This window comes from Octodon degus, unplaced genomic scaffold, assembly GCF_000260255.1.
Source record: "Octodon degus isolate 3935 unplaced genomic scaffold, OctDeg1.0 scaffold00175, whole genome shotgun sequence".
Taxonomy (NCBI): domain Eukaryota; kingdom Metazoa; phylum Chordata; class Mammalia; order Rodentia; family Octodontidae; genus Octodon; species Octodon degus.
This window is the reverse complement of record NW_004524751.1, coordinates 4526509-4542544: the sequence shown is the minus strand read 5'-3', so window position 1 is coordinate 4542544 and position 16036 is coordinate 4526509. Positions and strand designations below refer to the sequence as shown.

Below are 16036 nucleotides of genomic sequence, written 5' to 3'. Positions count from 1 at the left end.
AGATATTTTAATATGTGCCAGATTACAAGAGATAATAGTTGACATTTTAGTTGGAATGTTATCATTGGGTGCAAAGTATTCATTTTCTTTAAACTGATGCATAATGAAGTTCATAAGAAGAAAAATGTGAAGTCTACAATTAGAACTTTCATAAAATACCTGGTCAACAACAATTAAAACAAATAATAGATGAACCAGGCTTAAATGTTGAGGATCATTGAATCTGGGCGATGAACAAAATTTACAGTTTGCCTTTGTTTTATGTGTGAAATTCTTCATGATCAACATTTTGAACTGCTAAAACACTACACAGTCACTTCTAAATCATATATAAAAGAAACCAGGGCACTATCTATGCCTCATTATAATGAATCAAGGTAAAAGAATTATAAGATAATGGATAAACCTAAAATTTATGAGGGGTTTTGACTTAGACATAATGAAAACTTTGTCTTCTCTTTAAAAAGTAAAAGGACAAAGGTATATTTTTACAAAGTATAACTGTATAAATGTAGAGATTTTAGCAGGCAAATTAGAACCTTAATTTATATAAATGTTAATTGCCCTATTCTAAGGATAACATTTAAATATATCTATATCTATATCTACATATTAGTGCTAAACTACAAAGATTTCAAATACACAGAATTTATAAAGCATATCAGAATAAACATATATCATGTAAATATATGTAATGTGCACATAGATCACATATCACTAATATAAAATTGTACATATATAATATATGAATCTCACATGCATATGATTTTTATATGATAAATATATTATTTTTCAATTAACTCTTTCTTTTGATGCTTTATATATATCCTCTGCTCCTTTAATGATGGACTGGAAGGCTAACATAAATTTGCAAAAGAATACTATTTATACAAAGAAGGAAGCAAATGCATGTTTTCTCTCTGCTTGTTTGGTGTGACGGTATCCATGTTACTCTTCTATAATTTTTTTCTAAATCCATACTTCTGCTAGATGTTTTATGTACTTGTATTAAAATTTGTTTTTATGAGACATTTAAATATGTAAATTGTTCTATAGCTTCAAATGACTTGTTCCCTGCTGCAAGCTTGTGTCATGACCATGACATGCAGAAGTTGTAGGAGGCTGTATCAGAAGAGAATCAAGCCAAGCATTGTCAAAATATCCTTGAGACTATTTCTGGAAAAGAAATTTGTGTAGCGAAAGTAGATGACTATGCTCCAGGCCATTTGAAGTGTGTCAACTATAGTACAGAAATTCTTTTTAATTCCACAGAATGAAGAAAAACTATTTACAATCCTAACCTACATTTATTTTTATGATTATAAAACAAATTATACACAAAATCAGTACGTTTTCTTGTAGCAAACATCCTAAAGTGTATCTATCAACGAATGCCTAGTGTTATTCATGCTTCAATGTAGTATTTTCCTGGTGCAAGGGGAGGTGGGCTACACCATAAGCTATAGCAATTACACATTAATAATAAATAGAATATTGTGAAAGAATTGTAATTTGGATTAAGATGTCCCCCTAAAATGACAGATAGACATGGAATTTTTTGGGGAGATAGCACAATCTAGAATGTGCGGTTGATTCCTAATGTAATACTGGGATTAAGGGTGCTAAGATTAAGGTCCTCTTGCTTTGGCTTTGAACCACTGCCATGAACAACTTGCTCTGGCTTTAGCCAGTTGTGGACTGACATCTATACAAATTGTACGCTATGTGAACCTTTCCTGCTTTAGCTTTGGGTGCTGGGTATTTTGCCTTAGCAATGAAAAAAATACCTAAAGTAGAAGGTGATAGGATATGACTTCTCAGACCAGCATACACAAGGGCTGGTGTCTGTTTTAGGTGCATTCTTTTTCTTTTCTTTCCCTTGTCCACATGACTTTCTAGGTTGTTCTGTCATCAGATGCTGTGCGTGTGACTTGGCAATGCTTGCCCCCACTATTCCTATTATAAAGGAATTCCCAGAATAGGCTTTGTAAGTATCAGACCATGTCAAATGCACATGAATGCCACTGAAAGTCAGAAGTCATCCCTAGAAAACTGGGTTAATTTGGACCACTTGAAATCCCCATATAAGAAATCTCTCATGAAATTTCTGAGGGCTGGAGAGATGGTTCAGTGCAATAAGCGCTTCCCTGGCAAGCACAAGGGCCTCAGTTCAATCCCTGGTTCCACCCCAAAAAAGAAAAAGCAAGAAATTTCTGAGTTTTTAATTGCTTGGTAAACACCAAGGAAGCTCAAAAGAAAGAACAAAACCTATTTCTCATTCCTCCTGTGAACTCCGACAATAAAAGTTCCTACTTTCTAGCCTTATAGTTAGGTGTTTTTTGATTGAATTTGTCATTTAATTGAATTCTGGTCCTTTATTATTGTTAGAATGAGAATTGTTATTTCTTTAACCAAATTAACGTACAAAACAACCCTCCCATTTTTTTCTTTGCTTTAAAGAAAGGAAGAGTGAAAATTCTTTGACATTCTCTTGGAGAGTTTGTATCCAATTTTCTTTCTTTTGAATATGGGCCTTGCACAGAGATTAAAAAAAAAAAAAAAGAAAAGAAAAACATAGGACAAGTAGTATTTTGAAAGTAAGGAGCCTGGTTTGTAGACATGACATATCACACTGCTCAGTGGGATTTATTAATGTTCTCTTGGAGAAGTGACTAGAGAGGAATCTTTTCTATAGTCACAGATTCTTGGAAGCTATTGAGACAGATCATGTTTAGCAAAACGCTGCTACCAGTCTCTCTCCATTTTCAATCTCAAACTACACAGATGAATGAAGGTATATATAATCCCGGCCATAGACACCAGAATTATGAGAATGTAATAACTCCTGGTTATAATGAAATTTGTGGGTTGTTTCCTGGTGACAAAAGAGTGGAGCCCCGAAGTTCTAGTCTAGAGGAAGGTAAAGTCATAGCCAAAAAGGAAATAGCAACTGCCCTAGCAAAAGCAGTAAGTGTTAAAGCAAAAAAACTAATATTCTATATGAGGGGTAAAGTTTAGTTGTGAAAACAAACTGAAAATTAGTGAATCATCTGTTTTTGCAAGTATTTCCCTGAACAGGCATTTTTTTTTTCAAACTGAATCCCTAAGTTTGGGACAGGTTCTCTTCCCCTGAAGGTTAATCCAATGATGTTCTTTTGTCTTAAATATTCTAATTGTTATGATAGTCTTTGCTTTAATTTTTATTTTTATTATATTTATTTTTGTAAATTTTTAGTGAAGGGTCTGCAGGGTATTCAGGGTCTCACTACTAGATCAGACTCATAATGATCCACCTGTTTACAGCCTCCCAAGAACTAGGATTACAGGCACATGTCTACACACACAGTCTCAATTGCTGTCTCAGCATGCCCAGGGGGCAGAGCCACTTGTCAGGCCCAAGGATTGAACCCCTGCTCCTGCTCCTGCTTGCAGGTGCTTTAATCCACTGAGCTATTTGGCCAGCCCTTTTTTTTAATTTTTAAAGATTTTTCTATGTCTTATCTTTATTTTTCTTACTTCAAACAAATTTTAATAAAAAGGTGCACTGCAAACAAAACAAATAGACATTTGATTGTGCTAAATTTTCAAGAATTTAAGTTTCTGTGTCTTTGCCAAATTTAAATTTTATTTATCTCTGAGTGTGTTACAATATTGAAATTGGTAAAATATTTGAAAAAGGGAAAAACAATAGATATTAAATCTGTCGTTTCACCTGTACACTGAGAGGAATTGATATTTCCTTAAATCGTTATAAACAGCAATGATGTCTGTAATTAAAAGTCCTGTTATTTTATGCATGATCCATGACATACTTCTGAAGAAGCAATATTTGTACTTATATTAACAATTCTGTTTCTTCCAATTCTAGACCAGTTAGCTTTACACTAAAGTGGATGCTGTGTGTGCGTAGGCTTGTATGCATGTATTTATTTTATTTTTTACGTTTGGTTGTTACAGAGTTTCACCACGCAGCTTGGACTCATGGCGATCCTCCCACTTTTAGCCTCTCCATAGCTGGGATTACTACGCCTGGTCTCTGGCAAGCTTAATCAGCCCTGGGGGGGAGGGAAGGAAAGGCAAGTGGGGAGAAGGAGGGCGGCATGTGGCCCGGGGTAGAACCATGGTCCTGGAGCTTTGCTAAGTTTGCCTAAGCAGGCATTTTAGTCCGCTGAGCTATCTCGCCTGCCCCTAGTTTGGTGTAGTTTCATTTCGTTTCGTTTTTTGTGGTACCGAGGGTCGAACTCAGGACCTTGCACTTGTAAGGCAGGCACTTATCTCCTTGGCCCTATTCATTTTAAATACACTCTTTTATATCCAGTTTCCAAACAACAACAAAATTCTTAACTAACTATATTAAACCAATTAAGATCTACTCAATTTTATCATACATTAAAGTATTTTTTCAAAGATTATCATTCAAAACATTGTCATACAGTTGATCTCAAACTTCTGATGACTGGACTTACTTATACTGTTCTATGAATTTCTCTCTTTTTTTTTTTTTTTTTTCAGAACCCAGGATTGAACTCAGTCCCTTGCACTTGTCAGAAAAGCGCTTATTCCACTGAACCATCTCCCCCGTCCCCTATGAACTTTTTTTTTTTTTTTAATTTTAAGGAAGGGTGTACTGAGGGTGTTTAGGGTCTCACTACTAGCTTGGACTTGTAGTGATCTGCCTGTTTACAACCTCCCAAGAGCTGGGATTACAGATGTGCACCTCCACCCTCCACACCCAGTCTCAATTTCTGTCTCAGTGCTCCCTGGGTGCGGGGCCAGCTTGGCAGCCCAGGAAACAAATCCCCAGCCCATGTGCCTACTTGCAAGCAGTTTAATCCACTGATCTATTTGTTCTTTTTTATTATCATTAACGTTATTGAGAAACAAATAGCAATGAAACAGTTTCAAAACCAATTAGTATGACAGTTTCAATAATTAATACATTGCATGATTTTGTTTTTGTTGTGGTTATTCATAGCTCAGAATGCAGACATGATATCCTGCCCAAACACTATTAGCACAAATCTTTCTTCTCATTGAATGAAGAGAGATTAGCTATATATCTTATTTTGTATATACAGACACAAAATGGTCCTTCATTTGTATCTCCCCCTTTTTTTGTTTAGATTTGCTGAGATGGTTATTCCATTGCCATTTAAATATTGTAGCTATGTGCATTCAGCAAGATAATCTGTTATAGCTGAGTTATTTGGCTATCCCTTCTTCTATGATCTTCTTAAAGTGGTCCGTATTCTGCAGAATCGTATTTTGCATCTTGAAGCACGATCCTCTCCTAGGTTGGTGATAAGGGAGCAATGAGACACTGCTTTACCAGCGTGAGCAGCAGCATCAGCAGTGTCAGTAGGCCACACCTCCCCGGGTGCCAGAGAATCAGATTAAGCCTCCACTACTGCACAGTACTGTGCTGCTAAACCAAGAAGGTTATGTGTATTACATACACTTGAAACTTGCTATATTGTCAGTTAAAAGGGGTTTATTGGATCATGATCCCATGATAATTAGATAAATCATTATATTCCTGAATAAGGTAGGACTAAGGGCATAGTTCTGAGATCTGCCAAGGAGACATCAATGCAGTTTGATGATAATCATTGAGAAAGTCATTGAAATGAAATTCTTCAAAAATTAATAGTGAAAAGTATTAAGATGCAAGTTGAAGTAGGGATAAACAAAAAGAAATAACTAACCTTCAACATGAACTAGAATTATTACTGTATTTATTAGAAAAGTATTTTCTTTGTAACATGATTGTAGTGTATTGTGAATTCCCATTTGAAAGACAAAACAATTCCCCTAAAAGTCTTCGTTGCTTAAATTATTTAAATTAACTTCAAATTGTGCTTTACTTCACAAGCCTAGAATCACGGCACAACCGTACAGGAAAGCTTATAAAATTTTGAAATGCTCTAATAATTTTAATTCTTGTAGAAGCCTGGTACCTTCCAAATTAAAGTGCTAATAAAAAATTAGCACTGAAATTTAAATCTCCATGAGCAATAGAGAATGATTTAAAATTATTGAAGCTTTTCAATTTTTTATGAGTTTTCTATGTGGAAATGAGTCAAATTGCTTTTTTGGTAACAAAGTAGTCACTTAAAATATGCAAACAATTGTCAGAACTGTAAAATTTCCAGAAAATGCCTGTCCTGTTTGTCATGAAGGAAAACAATTAGCACACATTAATGATATCATTTATTAGTTTGCTGGGAGGCCAAACTCTCTAGACCAACTAGTTAGCTAAAGTTCCTTTCCCTGAGGCCATGCCTTGCAGAGAGGTTGGGATCAACAGCAAGGACAGAAACTTTCTCAAAAATAAACAGACCCTGAGCAAAGGCCGCCTGGATCCTAAGTCTTCCCGTTTTCCACCCAGGTGTCTGTCTTGAGCGTAAGGCCTGTTGGATAAACATGAAAAGTCTGAATCACTAAACATATTCAAAAATAGTGGAAATTATCTATTCCCTTCCTACTTCGAAAGAAATGGGTTTCTCGTGCATCTGAATACAGTCCCTCTAGCAAGGCTGCTGTGCATTAGTATCAATTGGAAAAGCTGTGATTTACAGAAAGTCTGCGATTCCCCGTTTTCTAATTCACATGTTACAGCTCTTTTCTGACATTGTGAAATGTAGTGGAGATATTTCATGTATTCAGGGATGTAGTGCTCTGTAATTCCTTTAAGAGTAAAAAGATCAGCAGTGAGAAAAAATTAAGAACATAAATTGTCTCTTTTCCATCAGTAATCTTCAGTGTGGTTTTGCTTCACTGCAGCAATCCCGTCCTTAGCGGTACTCTTGTCCGCGACTCTAGAAATATCAAGAGAAGTTTTTGAAAACTTAAGTTTTTGAGTTTCATAGTCATACTCTATAAAGTTTAAGATAAAACACATTTTTGTACTAAAAATGCCTAAGACATATGATATCTGCATTAAATTGACCCATTTCCACCTGAGAATCATATTAATTATTTATAAATGTTTGTCTTTCCTGAATGAATCATTAAGGAAAAAGGAAGGTCTGCTCTAGCATTTGTCTCCCAGAAGAAAATAAGTCGTCATGCTCAGAGCAGTTTAACCCATCAATATTTATTATTCCAAAAATACCTCCTTTCATAAAAGTTACCCTTGCTGTAATTTCCCCAAATGTCTATTACCTAACATTGTTTAAATCTGCAAGGTATATGTACGTATGCTCACGTGTGTGTTTCTTTTTTTTTTTTAAATTTATTTATTTATTTATTAGAGAGAGAGAGAGAGAGAGAGAGAGAGAGAGAGAGAGAGAGGTGTGTGTGTGGCCAGCTCAGCCCACCAGGGGGCGGGCTGGCTGGCATGTGGTGCTGGGGGATTGAACCGTGGTCCCTCTGCTTCGCTGAACTTGTTCTAAGTAGGTGCTTTAGACCACTGAGCCATCTCTCCAGCCCACGTGTGTGTTTCAAAGAAAATATTCTGTCCAGAAGGAAGTCGCAGAATCCCAGGTGTTTTCTGTCCTGAGAATTATGGCTCAGAGGCTGGCCTTTAGCATGAGCTGGTTACAGTACAACCCACTATGAAACACACTTGCACACACTCCTTTTTCCTTCTGGCATCTTTGTTTCTACAGGAATTCCTAGAATAACATTTTGAGATTATAGCCACACAGATTTTCATAGAGCTGAGATGGTAGTACATAGTATATTTTGTTTCTCTCAAATTATAAAAACTTCTTTCCAAACTGTAGAGTGTGGAAGGTTTTGCAGGATTTGGCTACAATGAGGAATCCAGATATTTTGCTAATCTGGCAATTCTCCAATTGATGTCCTGTCTGACTTAACTCACTACCTTCTCCTTACTCTACAAACTAGGGCCTGAAGGGAATGTGGTACCATGGATGAAACTCAGGTCCTTGTGCTTGCCAGGCATGGGCTTAGACTGTTGAGCTACCTCCCCAACCCCACCTTTCAATTTTAACTAAATCCAGCACACACAAAATACTAATTATTGTACAGTCAAAGTGAAATATTATACTACATTCAGGATTAGGGAAGAAAGAAAATGCCAGCATTTATCATTCTTGACTTCATATTTTTGAGGCAAAAAATTAGAGAGTTAAGGGTCAAAAATCGATGTCAACTTTGGAAGCAAAACACACATAATTGAAAGAGAAAAAGGAAAGAAGAAAAAGAAGGAAACAAGGAAGGAAGGGAAAGAGGTAGAGCTGAAGAGTGGGGAATAACAGAGTGAGAAAAAGAAGCAAAGTACAGACAGCTTCCTTGAGGACTCATGGAACTCCCCCTCTGGAAAGGCCATAAGAGCATGCTAAAAAGAGACTAGAGGAATACAAGTGAAACCTGGCCTTCCAAGTTGAATATAGTTAGAGGACAAAGTCTTCCAAGAGACCTTAAGGAAATCTGTTTTTAAATATTTATCATGACCAGAATACACCACTACCAGATTTGTAAGTCAAATGTTTTCTCTTTGCTGCTTATTTAAAGCTAGAGCATTGTATATCTGAGGAAAAGTAGGTAACTTACTTACACATGACCTTAGATTTCATCCAGAGTTGGCCATTGATGCAAAGTTTCACAGAGTAAGTTTAAAACAACATAAAGAGAATTATAAAGAATTTTTATACTGTCATTTTCTAGATTGATGTGTCACCCTGGTTTTCATCTATATTTATCACTTTGTTCTGAACGTGTGTGAAGTCAGATGTGAACACTGCAGGCAACTTCCTGCCTAATCCTGCCCTTATTAGCTCTTAGGAAACCTGTGACCCTCGTAACCACTGTATCACGACACAGTTGTCCTAAATTACACCTTCTGAATTGTTGAAAATACTACAAATATAAGGGACACACGAGGATTTAGTATTTAATTTTTGCAAATGCTGGTCCTAAATTATCATCTAAACCTCCAATATACTTCATATGGCTTTATGAAAAAAAATTGTACTTTCCAAAGCACATTGTAAGGACATATGCACATCTCCTGTAATGAACCTATTAAGTCCTCTGTACTGGCATAAGTCTTCTTTGGTTTATTTTCTATAGTATGAAGTACTGAAAATTGTCAAAATGGTTTTTACATAAGAATATATGTGAAGTATAGATTGAAAAAATTTCTTTCTTTTTTCAATGTACATGGTTATTACACCATCTCACTACTTAACTCGGAATCATAGTGATCCTCCCATTTTCAGCCACCCTAGCGCTGGGATTACAGGAGTGTGCTACTATGCCTGGACTCTGTGGTCCGCTCAGCACAACCTGGGGTGGGGCCGGAGCAGTATGTGTGACTGGGGAATCGAACCCTAGTCCCTGCGCTTGCCAAAACAGGTACTTCGTCCAGTGAGTTATCTCACCATCCCTAAACAAATTTCCTTAAGATTTTTGTTTTGAAGTAACTGATCATAATGGAAATAATTTGGTACTACCTTAGCAAGACACTCTTAGCCTAATTGTATAAGTTATAGTACACTGAAAAAATATAAATAACTTTTAGCAGAATTATTCTTAAACCAAATTTAATTATTACTTATTGTATAATTTCTTTCCATATTAAAATATGTAACTGTTAGTATAAACTCACATGCAATTCTGAATTCCAGTTAGGCAACAGTTAAAGTCATGCTGCATTTTATGACAAATGATAAATGCTGAAGGAATGTACAGCTAAATAAGTACCTTTCCTAACTGACCTGAAAGAAGTTATGTTAGGCACCACAATGTTCAACTCAAATCCAACCCCTGGTTTGGTCCAGACCTCTTTAAAATATGCGTATGCATATGGATGCAAAGGTCAATTTGGTAAAAAGTTCTTCAACTTTAATTTTGACGTTTTTAGTCTTTTGTTACTCAAATATTTTCTAACTACTTACTTAATATTTCCATTTTGCATAAAAGTAAGCACAACAAATGAATTGCTGCAAAGCACCATAGTTCTCTGAAATGTTTCTGTTTAAGATCTTCTTGGCCTTCATTTTGGCTATCCTCTTTTGTTTTATTATTGTCTTATTTCTTTTGTTTATTATACTTTCTAAATATAACCTACAAACTAAACAAGAATTTCATAAGTGCTTTTTACTATATGTTGAGCATCCCTAAGTAAAAAAAAACTGAAATCCAAACTGCTCTAAGAGCTGAAACTTTTTGAGAGCCAACATAATGCTCCAAGTATAAAATTTCACCTTTGATTTCATATAATGGTTTGCAGTCTTACTGCATATTTATTAAAATAGCTTCTCAAATTATATTCAGCTTAAGTATAAAAGATGTATATGGAGCCTAATTTGTATGTTTAAATTCTAATAGCATTTCTAATATTCTAATATATCTCATCGTATATATGTGACTATTTCCAAACTCCACAAAATATAAACTCAAAAATCTTTCCTGGGAATTTCAGACAAAGATCCTAGAATTTATTAATGGCATTCAATATTTGCATATCCCCAACATCTGTGTATTTTTTAAATCTAATCTTCTCATTAAAATTATTTTAAAGAATTTAAAAAGCAGATATCATCTAATTGCATCCTTATAGAACAATTTATTTAGAGGGTTGAAGTTTTATAATCACTATTTCAAAGACATTTATGCATGATTAACTCGATTGACCAGAGTTAGAAAACATGTCAAAACATCACATTAAAACTATCATGTATTCATAGTATTTCACTGTACCATTTAAATGGGTGGCTTGTATTATTGAATAGTTCTCCATTTGTTTCAGTGTATGAAAACTTACCCTCTGTTGATGAAATAGATTTCTCTGTGTATTAAGCAATAAAATAGGACAAATCAATGTCAGAAAATAAGACTGAACAATTTATGGACCATACAATACCTACTGTACTCTAGAGATTTTAATATGTTATAAATCTTAAAATAAGTGTTAATTAAGAGAGAGTCTTTCCATTTTATATATTTAAATGAAATTTTAGAGAGGTTCCATTATTAAAAATGTCCTTACCTCCTATTCATAAAACCAAAGACAAGACTTTCTATAATGAACTAACAAAGCTTAAGCCAGTTAAAAATATCCATAAAACTTAACAGAAATTGGGTAATGTATTTATACTTAATGAAGCAAAAAAAGACTTAATTGAGTCTGAAAATTCTTGTATTTCATGAGTGGTTTATGGAAGTTGAGATATGAGCTGAGTATGCAAGTTAAAAAAGTACAGTAAAATTTTAATTGGCACATCTTCACTGAAGCAAAATTTGCCAATTAAATGATATGCTTATTGTAGTGCTAGGAATTTGATTTTAGGCAATGTTTTTCTCAAATATTGGAACAACTGTATTCTGGGAATACTGTAAATCCAAGATCATTAAGGTGATTACATGGGTGACAAAAAAGGAAAAAATATTGAATAGGCTCATGTATCTTTAATATTCACTTCTTTGAGTAAAAAAAGAGAGCTTCTTAAAGACATTGTTGTTCCAAGGCTTTTTTGACAAGTTTTCCTGCTATGAGGTTATCTTCTGCTAATATATAAATATAGCTAAGTGACTTAACCACTAATTTAGTAATTCCTTTGCAAGGTTAACAGTGACATTAGCAGAATAAGGCCTAATCTAGGGTATAGTCAGAAATTGAAGTTAGAATTTAAGCTGCGTATCAAAAGCAGTATCTGAGTACTAATATAACATTAAATTTAGAAAATAAAATAGAAGAATTAAGACATGAGTCAAGCATTGATTAAGGAATGTTAATTAAAATATAAATATATTTTAAGACATTTAGGAAAATACTAGGTATTTTTTAGTATTTTAATATAGAAATAAAGCCTTACATGTAAAAGTACTGCTACATTTTCATGAAGAATCTAAGCATCCTATATCATACCTCATGAACAAAGCAACTTAATTCCTTAAGTAAATATTCTTTGAAATATATTCATGTTAAAGTTTCAGCTATTTCTGAATTCCTTAAAATAAAATTTTAGGAAATATAGAAATGAAAAAAGTATAACCTCAAAGATACAACAACAATATAAATTGAGGACACTTCAAGTCTATGAATCTTTAAGTACTTAAATATTTAGTATTTATTGCTTACAAATAAAATCAAAAAGAAAACTACAAGAGAATTTAGCATGATTTTTCTACCTTCATATCCAAGTACTGAGTAAAGCTGAGGCAGGAAAACTGAAAGTTTGAGTCTCTCCTGTGCAACTTCATGAAACTCTGTCTCAAAAGAAAATGAAAACAAGACAGAAAGAGAAAAAAATATGAGGAGAAAATGAAAGAAAGGAAGGAATGAAAGAAGGAAAAGAAAATTATTTTTAGTTTTTTAAAATATATTTAGTATAGGTTCTACAGTGTCTCACTACACAGATCAGATTCCTAGTGATCCGCCTATTTTCAACCTCCCAAGTTGTAGGATTACTGGGTTGTGCCAACATGTCTAGTCTTAATCACCATCTCAGTGTGCCCTGGGGGCAGGGCTGACATGACATGCCGGGAATCAAACCCCAGTCCCTGCGCCTGCCAAAGCAGGCACTTTAGTCCCCTGATCTATCTAGCTGGCTCAAGAAAAGAAAATTAAATAGGGCCAGGTTGGGAGTATAAACCAGAGGTAGAATACCAATAATGTTTGACATGAATATATGTGAAATATAACTTGGCATTTTTATATCAACAGTAAACATGATATGTTAGTATCATTAAGGAATTGAAAATGTAGTAACAAAGTAGCATGATACAGAATATACATACCAAGAAAAGAAAGGTTACTTTTGGTGAGAAATCATTATAAAATGTAATTCAATTTTGTAGACTGGAAGAAGATTGTTCTAGAGAACTCAGGAAAAACATAGCACAGAGTAGTTGAGAATCCCAACTGCGCGAAGCACATTAGCACATTGTCTGTGGTACATCATGCATTTAGAAATCTGAGAACTAATTTATGTTTTATAAAAGTTGAAGAAAACTTTGACTTTTTCAATGAAATAAAAAATAATTAGTGTATGGTGTTTATGTATTCATCTTTCTGTCATGGCACTTATAACATTGTAAAACTCATGAACAGCCGATGGTCCACTGAAGCGCAATCACAGTTTTTCTGCTGGTGTGATTCTTCCCTTAGTTCAACCTTTTCCCACATCTAGCATGTTGACTCCACTCATCAGTCATCTGATGATTAAATTACTGTCAATATCTAGTCAGTTGTCCTAAGGCAGTTTTGAAGATAAAGTGAATCATTACATATAAAGTTCTTAGAACTATGTGAAGTATAGAAAATGGAATTACAAATTATGTGGAATAATATTTTGATGTGCCTTCAAGAATAATTGTGGTGAAGCAAAGCGGTAGGGAATTTTGGGAGAATATTGACCATGACAGTTGAATAATGGGGTGTGCTTTGTACAGTGCAGCAACAGCGTGAACTGGTGTTTGATCCTGAATTGAATAATTCAACACTGGCTGGGAATGCTGAGCATGACATAGCCTATCAGAATATGGCAATGGAGAGGCACTGGAGCAAAGAAAGCAAATTGGTCATGGTATTGATGATGACCTTAATTGTTAAAGACTAGAATAAGATGTGGAAAGTAGAATAATAAAATTGAATAGGAATGGAGCAACACTTTAAAAATTAGATCTGAGAAATTGTTTGAGAGATGGATTTTGATTCTAATAAGAAGGAAGAAATCAAGTTAAATATTTTAGAGCAACTACTTTCTGAAGGAGATTTAACTTTCTTCTTAATTAAATAAAAGTTGGAGCTTACCGAGAGACATTTGAAGATTTTTCCCCCTAAACTTGGAACCTGTATTTGTCAACTTTATAACTTAATTGGGCTGCAAGGCTGACAAATTGATTTTTCTTGCTCCTAATTTATTTAATTCAGTTTTCACAATTAAGCAAGCAATTAATCAATGGTGGAGTCATTAAGATTCATTGCATTGAAACGGTGCCCTGACAATCATCCTAAAAAAGAACTGTGCAATTTATCAGAGAGAAGACATCCTGGAAGATCTAAAGTAGATTATACTTGATACTTATAACTATGGCATTCGGATTTTAACCTCACCTAAAATTATTAGGTGAAACTGAAATGAATATTTTAAGTTTTTCTTTATTTCCCCTTATAGTTTTATCTAGTGATAAAGTACCATATGTTTATAACTTATTAGGAGCAAACATAAAACATAATCTTGGAGAGTAACAAGGTAATGCAAAAGCTTTCTGAAGAATTATGCATTTACTTATTTTTAACTCTTTTAATGTTTATTCTGTTTCGTGTTTTTTGGTTTGTTTTTCTTTGTTTGTTTTGTTTTGTGGAACTGGGGATTGAACTCAGACCCTTGCGCTCGTCAGGGAAGTGCTTATTCTACTGAGTTCTCTCCCCAGCCCTCTGTTTGTTTTTGAGAACTCTCTCCTCCAGGGCCCACAGTACAAAGGAAGTCAAAATGAATAAGAAGGAGGAACCTGGTCACAAATTTCTTAAAAATTGGAGAAGGGAAGAAATGGGATGAAAACTGCTGGGGAGAGAACAGATGTTAGCAGCGCTGCTTCACTGACCACTCTTCTGGATGAAATAACCTCTTTAAGGTGCAGGAAATTACAAACAAGGGTAAGATCTAAAATATTCCTTGCATAGAGATTAGAACACACCCTGACAGTGGAAGTGGCTCTTACTTATTTTTACTAACAGAAGAGAAAAGTATTTCTAGCCACTTGAGATTTCAGTGTATAACATCAACCTCCGTGTGAACTGTTAACTTATGAAGATATATTTCACTATGTTTTATATAAAATCTGAATTGAATACTGGAAAAAATATCGAACATGGGATATATGGACTTCAGTGACTTGGAAATTTTGTGTTTCTGAAAAAAGTCACTATGCTGTACTTTTTTATTGATGTCTAATGTAAATGTCAATATGATAACAGAAGAAAATGCTTTATAAATTCTTTGATATAAAAGTTTAAAGAATTACTGAAATAATTTTAACTTATTTTATGTTATATTGATATAGGGGAAATAAACTCCTAAGCTGCTAGATATGTGGCATGAGTTTGTGTTTTCTAAAGTTGAAGAGCAGATTATATTTATTGGAAGAAAGTTTCTGCCTGAAAGAGAGACAGAGGAGACCTGAGGGGGTTACCAAGAAACCTGCCTGTTTTAGGAAATTTACAGAGCAAAGCATGACATTAGGTTGGTCCAAGATGAGCAACACAGGAAAACTGCAAAGTGGGTCTGAGATGGGAAAAAACTACGGTCTATCAAAAAAGTCATAAGTATAATTGCTTAGGTAAAATCAATAAAATTGGGATCAAGTAAGGAACCAAGTCACATAGCAAGGGGGCACGCATACAGAACAGGGGCTTTTCCTATAGGGGTTGGGCTAGTGGCTCTTCCTGGGATCCTTCAGGTGCTAGATACCTACTTAGAACAGCAATCCCTGATGCTTATCCTTAGGGAAGCAGGTGAGTGCAGGTGTTTCATCTTTTCTCTTGAGGGCTGGCCCACAGTGAAGATGCCTGTGTCTTCCACAGTAGCAAGGCATCTCTTCTTCCTACTAGTTCCTTTGAGGGCCTAGCAGTTTCTGACTGCCTATAACATTTCTACTAACTCAGTTGACTACAATAGTGTATAGTTACACTCTCTATCTTAGCACAATCAAAGCTTCTAGAGAAAACTACATCTTGTATAATTTTTAATATGTTGGGATTATTTTAAGAATCTGAAATTCATTCACTTATGCACACATAATAAGAATGGTATTATCTCTGCTACTTTTCTCTCATTACTGGGACAAAATACTCAACACTCAAATTAAGAAAGGAAAGGTTTATTTACCTCAGTTTGTGGAGGGTTCAGTCCATAATCAGCTGGCTTCAAGGCAGAGTGGAACACGGCAGAGGGCAGCCATTCATAGCTACAAAAAATGGCAAAGCAGCTATAGCAAAAAGGGATGAGCCATACTCCATTGCATAAAAATACCACATCTTTTATATCCATTCCTCAGTTGATGGGCATTTGGATTGTTTCCAAGATTTAGCTATGACAAATTGTGCTGTGATGTGCATGTA

The 16036-nt window shown here is 34.7% G+C and overlaps 1 long non-coding RNA gene across 1 annotated transcript; it reads left to right on the top strand.

Moving 5' to 3' along the window:
* Positions 1–830: 830 nt before the first annotated feature.
* Positions 831–7218, top strand: LOC111813245. Its single transcript, XR_002818552.1, has 2 exons — positions 831–931; positions 5295–7218. It is a non-coding gene; the product is annotated as an uncharacterized LOC111813245 (long non-coding RNA).
* Positions 7219–16036: the final 8818 nt, after the last annotated feature.